Here is a 15,201-nt window from a genome sequence, read left to right as displayed (position 1 = left end):
TACCGGTCGTGTTATACGGTGCTGAAACAAAAGACATCTTTCAACAAGTCTTCTGGGATAGAATTGAAGGCCGATTTTGGTGACGAGTATTAAATCTTCCACAATGTGTCGCAGTCGCCATGATTTGGTTTAAATTGGGTTTAATTCCCCTTAACGCCATTGATGCGTGGACACTATGCACACTCCTAAGAAAATGACTCTTAGCTCCAAAATCAAACATGCTGTTAAGCACATTAGCAACTTATTTACATTATATCCGTCCATAAATTCGCAGCTACATGGAAGTCTTCCACGTTATACATTTTGTTCCCTGCTGATATAACATTAGGCCTTCTGCTGAGCAACCCAGCACGTGCCAAACTAAAACTATACCAACTTGATTGGATTAGAACACCACCAAGATGTGATTTGTACATTGACTTCAAAACTAAACCCTTTGGCCAGTTACTTAGCGAAATGTCCATCAGCTTGATTTAGGAATGCATATTTGAGGTTCATATTCAGTTTGTGGCCAACCAATGATGTATTATCTAGACAAGGAAGTATTAGCATGACTGACAACATATGTCGCTTGTGTAAAATTGTAAATCAACGAGAAACCTTGCAACATCTAATTACAGAATGTAAAATGCTTCTTGAAAAACGTAACTTCTCTCTGAAACAGTCTTTTAACGACTTCAGAATTGTGCATTCGAATGCTCTTTGGCATCACATCTTTTCTGATAGTCAAAAATCAGAATCGCAACAGTGCCATTTTTGGAAGCATTGCATCTAGATGACAATCAATGAAGTAACTATGAATTTCAACAAGAGAATCTACTTAGATATTAATAATGTTGAAATGTCCAATCATATTTTTATCATCAAAATACTATGTATGTTTTGTTAAATTGAAAGGTTGAATGCCAGTCAGCCAAATCAACAACAAAAAAACAAAAACAACAAAATCTGCATCCAAACGTTGCTTTTCCTCTCACCTCTAGCCTAACATTGGGCATCCCCTCATCCCTTTTTCTTACAGTACCCCTATCACTTTTACCTCTCGTTCCATAATCTGTATTTTATTTTTGCAATCCTTTAATTTGGGTAATAATGATAACTTTTATTACGATGGTGGATACATCTATCAGAAAGTGCTATATGAGAAAGTAAGCTCTTTACAAAGCTCACTTCTTCTCACATTCATCACAAACTCTTCCAGAATCCTCAATTTGCAGACTTGCATACTATTACTACTCACTGCCTATGTTCCATTTATAAATTAAAAACACACCTTTTAAATGAGACACTTATCAGACATCTGAATAATAATGGTCAGTGGGTTTAAATCAATTATATTTAATGTAGTCATCAGGAACATCTGAGTCACCTGGTGTTTAAAGAAATACTGGCAACATGTTTTTGTTTTGTTTTCATGGCCATCTGGTATGATGCTTTGTGCGGTAGACGACTTTGCTTCTTGCCTGGAAACCTGGTTGCATTGTTTAAAACAATCTTCTGCACAAGGGAGTCGCCATTGCTTGATTTGAAAGTCGGCTCTTCATTTGCATGCATTAATACACACGACTGTATGTATAAATAAACACAAAAAGGTTAACTTTCAAAAGTGACAGGAGAATTGTATTTTCAACTGAATTTAAAGATGCGTGTATATTTTTACATGAGAAACGAAATAAAGCGATTTTTCATTGTCATGGGAAAAAAAAAAACACCCTGAAAGTTTTCTGTTTTTCTCCAATCAAGGCCAAACACTGAAACCCGTATTATGCAACTTTTGCTAGCACCGGAATAGTGTTTATAGTTATCCCCCATTTCAGATTTAAGTAGGCATGCGTTTATCTGATTTACACATACATTCATAGTGCAGGTCGTCATTGCAATATAAAACCTTTGTGTGTTGTTGCAAATGAGCTCTGCCGTGTTAAATTACATTTCTCTGTTCAATGTCTTCATTGGTACACAAATGTAAAGTGGAATATGGCGCTCGCTGGTTTTAAATTACACTGACGGCCGGCCATGTGCCACTTGTCACGTGGAATGTGAACATTTTAGTCTTCAATTTGCAAGATCCTTCAGGACAGGACTTCATTTTCGGATGACACTTCCATGTTAACTTTACTGCGTTAATGGGGTCAACATCAAACAAAGTTAAAGCTTGCTACCAGGTTTTTTCCTCAAACCCTAGTATAGCGGATATATAGTGCCTTCGATGCAAACAGGCCTCCTTCAGCTGCTGTTTGCTTACTTATGAGTATCGACATTTGAAGAGCTCAGCCTAGAACTCACGAGTGGCGATACAGAGTCACAGTTTATCACAGTGATTACAATGACTTTCCAGATATGAGTTCGATTTAAAGAGTGTAGACAAGTATATACCGCCACGCAGGTGTTACTGGGGATTAGTTTTAGAGTCAACCATGAGGTTGCAGTGGTTTACAGGCTCACAGGACGGCTTCAAGTTCACGTGTGACTGTATGGATAGGAAATATGTTAATTGCTAAATGTGTGTTTTAATGGGGCCCTGGGCTACCTCGGGCATTAAGGGTATAGCCAAGCAATGGTGCTTAGAGAGCTTATAAAGGGCGCCTTTGGCTAAATAGATGTGTGTGTTTTTGTGCCTTGTTGCACCTTTTGGGTATCTGGTCTCCTATGATATTTCTTCCAATTCATCATGAAAATCCTACACCTTAAAGTGAAAAACAGGCAAATAAACTGTGTTGTGCAGAGTGAGGACACAATGACATGGACAGACCTCTCAATGGGGACTCTAAATTTATGGTCACTATTCAGCTGTCAGATCTCAGGGAAGGTGCCCCCAGACTTATGTGTTCCAGTAGTTTTCCACCCAACCAATCAAAAACGCATTCCTCTTGAGTCCACACCCGCTTGGAGCACTAGTAGTTTCTGGTATATTTGACCACTGGACTAAAGAAATGGAAGGCCATTGAAATAACTGGGATCCAGTGCAGACTTTCCAGGCAGGCATTGACGGGGCTCTGGAGGCCACAGTGCTCTTGGAAGAACAGTTGGTAGGTGTGTTGTCAGGTCTGGAAATGATCCGCGGTTATGCTAATGTTAGGACGGTCAGGACTCGGGCTAGCTAGCCTTTTGTTTGTAGCAGCTGAGCTTCTATCTGGGGCTACAACTAAAGGACCCTGGGCTATAACCCCCCCCCCCAGCTTGGATGTAGTTGAAGGAGGGGGCACTAGAGCCCTTAATCATTAAGCTGCAGGGTGTCTCTGTTCTTCGTTCTTCTCTCCCAGAAGATAGGTCCTATCGTTGCCTGTGTTTGCTGAGTCATAGAGGTGGAAGCTGTTCAGACTTTGTCCCAGTTGATCCTGATAATGGAGGTGAGATGAGAATAAGGCCAGGTCTCAATGTGAAGGTGGGAATTCTAGTTCCACAACATGTTGGGAATAGCTTCCGCCCTCTGATGTCTCAACAAGTTTTTGGGTTTCAACAAGCTTTGGCGCTTATTCAGCAAGGCCTTTTCACTGTGCTCTTAGGTAGGTGTGTTCTATATATCGTTACATTAACAATTCACTGGAGGAGGCCCATCAAAGAAATGATGCATTGGTGTGAGGGTTAGAGATCCATACCCCAATCACTGGGTTCCATCATTTCCAACTTTTGGCAAACACTTTATTAGAGCTTGCTGCCAGAATTGGTCTTAGCTCAACATGTTCACTGACAAACACTGCGTGTAAGTTATGAGCATCCATAACATCATCCATACCTCTTCCATACCCGACACATAACCACACATTTCTGAATGGAGTTTCCTCTGCTTTTTTGTTTGCAAAACACAGTCTATCTGTTGGCATTCCATTGAAGTACAACCATACTGGGATGTGATGGATAGCCATTTTGCAAGTCTGCAGAATTAAAGATGCTTGAGGAAATCCAATACACCCCTGAATGTATGGAATATGTATAATAGCAAGGTCAAGAAAAAGTGGGAGTCAGAGACCGTGTCCTTTCTTCGAGAAACCCTGTGTAGTGAGGTTGCAAGAACAAAAAAGGAGTGTTCAGTTTTAGTTGGAGATTGTAATGCTTTTTGGGAGACCTGTACAATAAGATAGAGGAATTGTATCTAGTAGAGATGGGGAATGGACTTCCGCTACCAATACCACTGTTACAAGATTTTCCATATCAGAGAGGCGATTGGTAGATCTTTAAATTGATGAAGGTTTAAAGGCCTTTAAATGGGAGCATTTCATCTGAGATTCCCCAGAAATTGACCTTTGTTCATCATGTGGAAAGAGTATCATTTACTTTGCCTTGGTGACCCTGGCATGATGGGATAGATTTTTGGACAGAGAGCACCTAAAAAGTGATCCAAAATGTGACCATTATGCCCTTGTGAGCTTTTTCAGGGGCAAGTCTCAAACTTTATTGAATTCTGTGATGTGCCAAGAGGAAAGAGTTACTGTAAATGAGGGTGGTAGGGGGCTGTAGGGTATTTTGTGGAGATTTGGGGCCTGACGGTATTTTATTACCGCCGAAAAATAACTTAGCAATAATCACTCTTTGTATTCAGATTTGGCCATGTGCAACAATAATACAATGGACATGCATTATTTCAGCACCCAGACCTGCATATTTGGTATACGTGGTTGGTGGTATTTTGGTGAGCATAATTCCCTTGTTTTATTTGTGGCCCCAATGTCCAGAATCCCTTATCTTTGCTTAGATTTTTCGTGTGATCACTAGAGAGACCTCAGACCTACATTTTAGGAATACCACATTTTCAGTGATAGTGTTGGTGTGCCACCATGGGCGAACTCACTGACTTATTTACGACAGAGAGCTATATATGGTAGTCTTGTGGTAATTTCCACTACCTTATATACGGTAGGGAGCTATGTTCAGAGAGTCTCTCTTCCCGTTGGCTCATGTACCTCCAACAAGCTATGCTACAGTCACTCACAATTATTCATACTGATTCTGACATGCACACATCTGTCTTAAAATGACCATTGCACTGTTTAAAAATCTCCCCACATCATCGGCATTGTAATGGTAAATAGTCAATACACCACCCGTCTGTTTTCAAATATTTTTCTGTATTATAAAAGTTGCATTTAAACACGATCTCATTCTTTACAGAAATAAATAAAATGGTACAGTAAAAGCATTGTCTATGACACACTGCAAAGAGAGTGGCGGAGAACAGAACTCAAATTGCAACATTAGCATTTGATTAAGGCATGCACAGGAATCCTACACTGACTGCATATTACCGTACACACTCAGCTCCCACACTTCTCATTACCTTATCTTTTTAGTTGTTCTCTTTGGCTGTTCTCTTTGTGAATGTGGCTCCCTTGGATTAACTCCAGCAAAAAGGAACGCTTGCCTTCTCAAACCGGGGTCATTGCCTGGAATTCTCAGCTTTTGCAGATAGGAACGCCTCAGCCAGTGGAAAGGTCCTTCTTTCAGCTCTCCCCAATCTCGACTGCCAAATCTTGACTGTAGCAGGACGCAGGGATCTGCATTCAGTCAGGAGTCCCACAGCCAAGTCTTCTCCCCAGTAGTGCAGAAAAATGTCTGCCTGTCTTTTTCCCCGATACTGCCCACTAAAACTTTCATCTCAGCCCTCTGTATGACGTGTCCCAATGAAATCCATCATCTCTCATCCTCCTACTCTCAACAATAGCTTCGCTTATACATTTGCAATTGTTGCAAATCTGACTTCCTTCTTCCTGCAGTTACTGTGCACAAAAACACGGAGAAGCAGACAAAGAAGAGAAGAAAAAAAAATCTGCACACACATTTAAATGGCTTTCAGAGTATGCCTAATTCTGCAGTGGAGAACACATTTTATTAGTGGGTTATGTTAAATAAGGTTTTATTAGTCAGGTTAATGGTTAATAGGTTAGCTGTTAATTTTCAAATGTGTCTCTCGCACCATAGGCATTTCAGGTGAAAATAGTGTGCATTTTTAAATGAGCACGTGTGCTTTTAACTGTAAAATAGATTTGCATCTTATATGTTAAAATCGTTTTTGACTGAATAGTCTGTCTTTCCTTGTTAATCTGGTAACCCATATAGCAATGCACCGCACCCTTGTGGTGGTGCTGCAAAAAATGTGCTACTTGTGCAGTAGTGCTGTACTCTGTGCTGTAACATGCCAAATATCCTTACATATACCCTCCTTTTGTTTTTAGAACTTGGCTATAATCCAAGCCAATTCCTAAAAACAACTTGTTCTTTCTTTTTCTTTTAAAATGCATGTGTATTGGGATATCTTTCTCTTCCTGACGTAGTCAGTAAAATCAGTAACATTTTCATTTTTACTGATAGCACAATCAACCATCCACCCATGATTAGCACCAGGATAGCCAAACCCACTATTGAGCGTTCCCCCCAGGTTCCCCAATTAAATCTTTCCACTTCTATTATGCCCAGATTACTAATTGTAATATTGTTTTTTCGCAAATTCATTTTCATAACATGTCTTTCTTTGTGATTCAATAAATATTCCACATCTGGATCTATTGGAAAAGTATCCCTTTGAAAAAAATCGATATTTTCCACTTGGCTTTCCCAAACATCATTTGTTACATGAAACAATGTTAATCCCCCAATTGACACAATTGCATCCTTTGGAACCTGTAAATAAAAAACATTATATTTTACCTGTTTAACCACGTATGTTCCATGGTTTAAATGTACTACCGTCATGTTCTTTAAACAGGTGCTGACCAACCATTTACCTCTGACCATCTTAGCCTGTGCCATTTCTTCACTCCCCATATTACTAATAATCACTTCACATCCCTCTGATATACTTGGGTCAGATTTCAACCCACAAATAGCATCTGTGGCATCAGGAACAAACGGTTTACCTGGACACATATAATTTTGTTCTTTAAATGTTACACATGTTTCCAGGTTTGGTATTAAATAAACTTCAGGTTCCCATGACTGAAATGCCACCACTTCTGGAGTCTTAATCTTAATGAATTTGTCCTCTTGCCAAAATCCCACGTTGTGTACCCACTTCGTTTGATAAATAAGTTCAGGGGCTACAAATGGGATGCATAGCAAAAATCCGATCTCTAGTCTTTCCAAGTCCACATATAACGGCATTGCATTCCCCATTTCGAATGCAATTTTTACCTGTATAAGGTCAATTTCCCTCCTGGTCAATCTTTCTATCATTTGACGAATGATATCCTGCGAAACAAAATACAAGGGAATATGTCCTTGAATCAATTGTGAAACTGCAGTTTGAACTTCTCTCATATAATTCGTTAATAGTCTATCAACAGGACTCATTATGTTCAATATTTCATTTAAAGTTCTGTCATGCTTAAGTATTATTTTAGTCGCCCGTTGCATCACATCCGCTTGTTCATTTAGAATGATTGCAGTTTCATTTATGAATCTCACTTGTTCATCCAGTCCCCCTCTAATTCCATCTAATGTTTTTTGTATTATTTCTAGGTCAATACTCAGTTGTTGTGCTTTAGTACTCAGTGTTCCTACCGAAATAGAATTGGCTGTTGATATTGTGGTACCTATTATTGCTCCAATTATAGACATTACCATTGATATTGCGAGCATCACCGCTCCTCTTTTTCCTCTCCTCTTCTTAATGTCTGCTGAATTCACAAATGTTTTTTCCAATTGCATTAATATATCTCTTATTGACTGCTTAGCGTCCTCTTTTCTTATTTCCAGCCACTCTTTAGTCTGTTCAATCTTAATTCCGGTATTGTTCAAGTGTTTTTCAATCAAAATCTCAGGATTTAACGGTATGTATATATTTTGGAAAATCATCCTTCTATCACTCATGATGAATCCTGGTGCCTCTTCCACCGCGATACCAGATGCTGGTCCAGGTTCAATGACAACCTGTGCTTCTGAATTCTTGAAGATCCCTCCAAATATCATCATCATCAACCAGATCATCGGTATCATCTTCAATGCTGATCGCTTTGCAGCCTTGGTCTTCACCCCTCTTTGGGGCTTTCCCGGAATCCGTCCTCGTGGGTTCCAGGACTCCATCGTCTCTCCCGTGGGCTCTGATCCCGGAACCTCTGACCAAATAATGTTAATTGTCTAAATCAAAATAGAAAATAAACAGATTAAGTACATAGCACAATACTAACTTCATCCTTTTGCCAAAAATAAAACATGCTTGGTAAAAATATTTCATTTTTTTTTTTTTAAATTAAACACAAGTTAAAAGAAAACAAACACATATTCAATATTTAACACACTTTCTCTCTGCACACCAACCATGAGCTTCCATTATATGTGCATTTATTTATTTATTTATTTATTTATTTATTTATTTATTTATATTATATATTTTTACATATATTACAGTGTTTATGTGCCATCATAACAATCAACTTTTTTTTTAACTTCTTTGTCACTGCCTCCTGACTACACCCACTTATTTTCTCCTTTTTTGTTCAAGGGACTTTATCTGTCTCTACATGCTCAAGCTGCCTGATCTCATGTCTGGGATGGCATGGTTTGATTTGATTTACATGGACAAACTGCTCTATTGCAGTTTCACCTTCATTTTTCAAAATTTTATACACTACAGGAGAGACCTTATCTATAATTCGAAATGGCCCCTGCCAGGCCGCTAGAAATTTAGAATTTTTCTGTTTACTTTTTCCAAAATGAAACTTGTACACCTGATCCCCTACACTGTATTCCTTTACTGATGTCTTTTTATCATAATATGACTTTGCACTGTCAGCAGCTCTTTCCAGATTTCTCTGCACAAAAGCAAATGCATGTTGCAAATGTCTCCTCAGTTCATCAATATATTCATGAACTGTGGATGCACTCACTAGAGTTTGCTCATGTGTTCTGTATAGTAGGTGTTGTGGTAACACCATTTTCCTACCTGTTAAGACCTCATGGGGGCTAACACCTGTTGCTTTGGCAGGAGTCGATCTGATTGCCATCAAAACCAATGGTAAACGTAAATCCCAGCTGGCACCTGCTTCTGCCACAAATTTCTTTAAAATATCCACAACAGACCTATTGCTTCTTTCAACTGTACCTGAAGACGCCGCCCGATATGCGATATGTAGTTTCCTTTTTACACCTAGTATTTGCCATACCTTACTCATTAGAGTACTTGTGAAATGACTTCCTCTGTCTGACTCAATTCTTTGTGGCAACCCAAACCTTGAGAACACATGGTTCACCAGCAATGTGGCTGCTGTTTGCGCACTACAATCTGGTGCAGGAATGCATTCAATCCACTTTGACATCAAACATACCACACTCAAAATATAACGGTGTCCCCTGCTCGACCTTTTTAAAGGACCTACATAGTCTATTTGCAAATCTGACCATGGGAGAGTTAGGCCTCTTTTCATCAATGGTGCTCTATGCATTGGTGAAGCAGGTTTAAATTGGGCGCATACTAGACATCCTCTAGTATATAATTCCACATCTTGGGACATATGTGGCCAGTAAGCATAATCTTTTAATATTTCTAATGTTTTTTGTGAACCTCTATGGCCTGCAGTTATGGCATCATGTGCATGGTGTAGCATCAGTCCTCTGAATGAAAGGGGTACTACCCACTGTATTTGTCCTGTTATGGACTCTCTAATCATGAGTCCATCCTGTAATCTGATTCGTGTTTTGTTCTTTCATAACACCCTCAACTCTTCTTTTCCCATACATTCATTTTCTGTTAAAGGATTTTGTTCAGGATCTATCAAATGATTATAATAGATTCCCACAATTTGATCATTCTTTTGTGCCTCAATCAAATCTTGGTCTGGCGTGTCATGACTCCACTGCACCACCGGTTGATCTACCTCCTTTGGTGCTTTAGAACGTGTGACTGCATCAATTTGTATTTCACCCATTAAATAATCAATATGTAGCAATTCTCCCATCACAGCCCCAATCTTAGCCAGATGGTCTGCCTTATCATTTCCCTCCTTATCCTCTCCTGGTGTTTTTAAATGCCCACAAATTTTTCTCCAGTATATTGTTAAATTATTTTCTGACACCAATTTGTCTATGGCTTGTATCATTTTTCCATGTTTAAGTGGCTTTTTGTTGTATGTAACCATGCCTCTTGCTTTCCAACCAGGCAAATACTCCACAAAGCTATTCCGTGCATAGTCAGAATCAGTCACCAGGACAATTTCACTGAACTTTTTATCAACTGCAGTAGCAATTGCTTTATAGATGGCTGCCAATTCCGCCACCTGACTGCTCCTATCTCCAATCCTCATCCCTATAGTAGGAACGTCTTCACATTTCAACCAGACATTTCCTATTCCTGCCACCAACTGTTTATTACTGTCATTTTCAATGTGAAAAGCACAACCATCCACATATACAGTTGGCAAATCCTTGCATGTTTTTTCATCAAAAGCTTTGTGTGATGATTGTTCAAATTCCTGCAAACTAGTTTCCACTTCCATTTCATTTGGTATTTGTTCAGCTGCACAGTCATGTAAGTCAGCTAACCCTTGAGCAATTGGGCTCTTTTTATTTTGTCCATATCTCACTTCTACCGGAAAACCTTGTAATGCCAGCGTCCATGAAGTGATTCTGGATTGCACTAGATTGCCTGATCTAATTCTTTTACTCTCTAAAAATTGCAAAGGTTGATGATTCGTTTCAATAATCACCTTTTCTCCCTGAACAATGGGGTGGAAATGTTGTAGCGCCCACACAGTGGTTAATAGGGCCTTTTCACATTCATTAAATTTCATTTCAACTTGGGAAAATGCCTTACTTGCATATGCAATGGTTTTGTGATTCAAATCGTGTTTTTGTGATAATACTGCTGACATACAATGTTCAGAAAAACCTATTTCTATAAAGAAATCCCTGTCCTTTATGGGGTATGCTAAACATGGTGCCTTTACAAGACATTCCTTCAATCTAGCCACTGCATCAGACTGCTCTCTTTCCCATCTCCAGGGAGTATCTAGTTTAAGCAGCTTAGTCAATGGTTGAGTGATTTCTGCATAATTCTCAATGATTTTTCTGTTATAGCCTGTCATCCCTAATAAACTTTTTACTCCTTTCACATTTTTAGGATCTTTTAATCTTTGTATGGCCTCTATTTTCTTCCTTTGTGGATTTAGCCCATGTTCAGTCACTTCATGCCCTAGAAAGTTCACTTTTTTCTTGCACCATTGTGCTTTTTGCAAAGATACTTTGGCGCCTGCTTTCTGCAATTGGCCAAGTACATGTCTTATTTCATCAAAATGGCTTTTCAGGCTTTCATTTTTTATCAGGACATCATCCACATAAACTATTGTTCCTCTTTCCGCTGCATCCGGCATGGCCTTTCTCAAAAATATGCCAAATTCACTCCCACTATTGATGTACCCGAACGGAGCTCTAAGCCAGGCATATTGAGTCCTGTCAAATGTAAAGGAAAATAAGTGTTGTATCTCCTCTGCCAATGGCACACACCAATATCCAGATGTGAGATCTAACATGGTAAATACATTTGAACCATGTATCTGAGCTAGGCCCTGATCAATGAATGGTAGTGGCCATCTAGATACTGGTACTCTTTTATTTAACTCTCTTAAGTCTGCACACAGCCGCCATTGACCATTTGGCTTTAACACACCTAAAATAGGTGTATTGGATGTGCTATGAATGGGCCTGATTATTCCCCGTGATTCCACATTTTTAATAATCTCTGCCAATGATTCTAAACATGCCAGCGGTAGTCTATACTGGCGTACAAACACTGGATTTCTGCTACAACCTTCTGGTAGTGTGGCCACATGTAAATCAGTTAAACCACAATCATAAGCATCTTTTGCAAATACATCCTTAAACTCCATAAATATTTCCCTCAGATTGTTTCGATCCTCATCGCTGTCACATGCATCCGCTAAGGAGATCTGCTCTTCTACCATTCTGGAAAATTCTGGAAACTCTTCTGGTAAAGGAATCTCAGCGCTTTCCTCTAACTGTGTGGCTGTGTCTTTTTGTAGAGCTGCCACTTTTAAATATTTTGGCATATCAGCTTCCACTTCAATGGGCTGATTTCCTGTTTCATTTTCATTTAAATTAAATATTATGCAATCCTCTTGATGGCAGCACACTGTCTCATTTGAATCATAAGGATACACAGAATGAATTTTAAATATTCCTTTGGGCTGAGAGTGCAGGTGTTCTGGCAACTCGCCCTTGGCATCTACATATTTTTCAGGAATATTCCCAATCACCATGTTATTTAAATCTGCCGTATAATGTGATTTTTGTATGGCCATTCCTAATGGGGAGTTTTCCTCTAAATGAATATCCTGACAACCTTTATTATTTACCATGATTTTTACAGATCCCTCACCAATGTCTACCAATGGAATGTATTCATAATCCAGGCCTTGCTGTTTTATGGATTCATTCAGGCATACAAATGCATCAGAGCCTTTCATCTGCTGTCCATTTTTGCATTTCAGTGTTATTGTAAACTGTTTTGTAAATGCAGGAATAATAGTATTTTTCCTCATTTGTAATTCGACTGCATAAGGAACCAGTTGTGCACAATGATAAGCCCTTCTTTTGTCTTCAAATTCAGGTGCCGGACCACCTAGGCGTGACCATATTTTTTGATTAAGGAAATCTAACACCATACACATTCTGTGCATGATGTCATTGCCCATGTAAAATTCATTTTGTGCTCCACTCACTATCCATACATTATGGTAAATTGTTTTCTGCCCAATGGTAATTTTAAGCATGCACCTGCCTGCAATTCGGTTTTCAAAGTCTGGACTGTCCAACCCAGAAACATATTGGTTTTTAATCCTAAATTTCGGGATTTCTTCCCTCTCCATAATTTTTTGCAACAATTTCTCATTAATGAAACTCCTTTCATGTTCAAGTGCTAAAGTGGCTTTTATTGTTTTAAGATAATCATGTATACCAACATGAACCCATGGTTGCTCATCTTCCATGTGTATTTCTGCCAGAGTGGTAATGTGTTTTTCTGAATCTGTTTTAGGAGCAATATTCTGTTTGCATGTTTTCTCTTTTAAATAGAAACGTAATGTGTGCTCATCTATGGCAGTCTGCCAATCTTTCCTTGGGTCCAAGTATACTTGTACAGGTAGTTTTTCATTGTCGCTCTGCATTTTGTCTTGACACATTAATATAACAGTGACACTAGGTATGCAGCTATTCTGGAGATATACCTCCACAGCATCATTTGTTTTGGCAACGGTGTGACATTCATTTATATTGCTGTTTTGTGATTTTAGTTTCTTAGGCCTCAATGGTTTTTTGGTTAAGGACCACAGCACTCCATTCACCCCATCTATGAGAGGAGACAATCTTTTCAGGCAATCTGTCCCCATCAGAAATGGAATTTCACAAATAGATGTGATCAATACCTCTGCACTGGGCCTTGATTTGCCTTCACTGTGATCTGACTCTGTGGAGGCCTCCCTTCATTGATACTCTTTACCAGCTCCTTGGACATAATTGTGGCCTGTGCACCAGTGTCAATCATAGCAAAGGTGTGGCATTTTTCTTCTACAGTGATGGGTGCATAATATCTGTCCTCAACTTCCTCTAATACACATAAGAAATGTGAATTCTTACTGATTTCAGGGCTCACCTTTCTCAGGTCTTTTTCACTTTTGGCTAAGCACATTGGTAAATGAAAAGACATTTTTCCCTCCTTTTTACCCATTTCTGTGCGAGATATTTTATTCATTTCTCTATGTTCAGAGGTTTTTTGGAGTGTGGCCACTGTTCGCCCATCCATCTGGGTAACATCAGAGACCACATTACAACCTTCCAACTGAACATGTGTAACAACATCATTCAGCAATTTGTCATTTTTTAATTCTGTGCATTTGTGATCATTTAGTGTAATACCAGCCCTTTCAACCTCTTCAAAAATATGTGGCTCAAAGAATTCTTCAGGTGATTGACTTGTACCCTCCTTGTGAGTATTTCCTTTTTCTGTCTGTGTTTGGTCATTGTTTTGCTTGCCCAGGGAAGGAGCTATGGCATCCCCACTTACTCCCTGTTCACTGGTATTCCCCATGCATGAGTCATTTTTCTTAAATCTGTTTCTTTGTTCTTTTGGAATTCCTAATGTTTCTTTTTCATTTGTGCAAATCTTTACTGTTTTATTTAGCTCTAAGTTAAACCGTACCTCTTTTTTAGAAGTATTTGCACTTTCTATCACAATTTCATTTACTGGTACTTTCATTTTTAATCCATTAGGCATCTCAGAGTCGTTATGCAAAATTATATCAGAGCAATCTGTCATTTTGGCACTGCAGTCATCATGAGTACTTAGTCACTTTTCGGAAGCCCCCCGGTCATTGCTATGGCCATCAGCCCCCTCTTTGGAAGGTTGTTTTTGCGCTGTATAGAGCTTTCCTATTTGCTCAGCTAACATTTTCACTTGGGCCTCAAGGCACTGGAACCTTTCCATCTCTCTAGGATCCTCTTTCTGTGGCCTAGGTCGATATTGATTGTTTTCCCCCTGATTGGATCTATTCTGATACCTCTCAGGTGATTGATGTCGGTTGGGATGGTTTCTGAACTCTTGATTCATTTGTGGAGGGGAGCGGGTTGCACCCATCCTTTGATTATAGTCCCCTGGTGGGGAATCATTGTACTGGCGTGGAGTGTAGTTCACGTTTTGCCTCATGTCCTGTCTCTCAGATTGTGGGTACTGGCCCCTATGTTGATTTCCATTATCAGTAAATCGATCCACATATCGGGGCCTATCCTGATTACCATATATCATGGTGCTGGGATCAAACCTACTCTGTGTCCCCAATGACTGGTAGGGACCATCATTTCTTTGATCTTGATTTTGTCTCTGGTTATTGTTCATACCTGCCATATCAGGCCGATATCCTACCCGGGGTCTATCCCCTAAATATCTAGGGCTGATGTAGCTCTCTCTATTACTAGGATCATGTGTTTGGAACATTGGTACAGGAAATGGCGATCTTTGTTGATTACCCCTTTGTTCAGGTGTCACATTATTTTTACCTTGGCTTTGAGCAGACTCAAGGGACATTTTGGCTGACCTGATTTCCATTACTGTGGCTGAGGGTTCTTTAGATGTAGGCCTGGTATCTTTCATTTTATCACTTTCTCTACCCTGACAATAGAGTACCTCATATAGCTTTGTGCTTTGATGTACAATCCATTCAAGGGACTTGTCACGGTCAAATTCACGGACCAATTGGGATATGA

The sequence above is a fragment of the Ambystoma mexicanum genome, chromosome 5p (genome assembly GCF_040938575.1).
Source record: "Ambystoma mexicanum isolate Mex_15411 chromosome 5p, UKY_AmexF1_1, whole genome shotgun sequence".
NCBI classification, from domain to species: Eukaryota; Metazoa; Chordata; class Amphibia; order Caudata; family Ambystomatidae; genus Ambystoma; species Ambystoma mexicanum.
The sequence above is the reverse complement of the archived record's forward strand: the minus strand, read 5'-3'. Positions refer to the sequence as shown.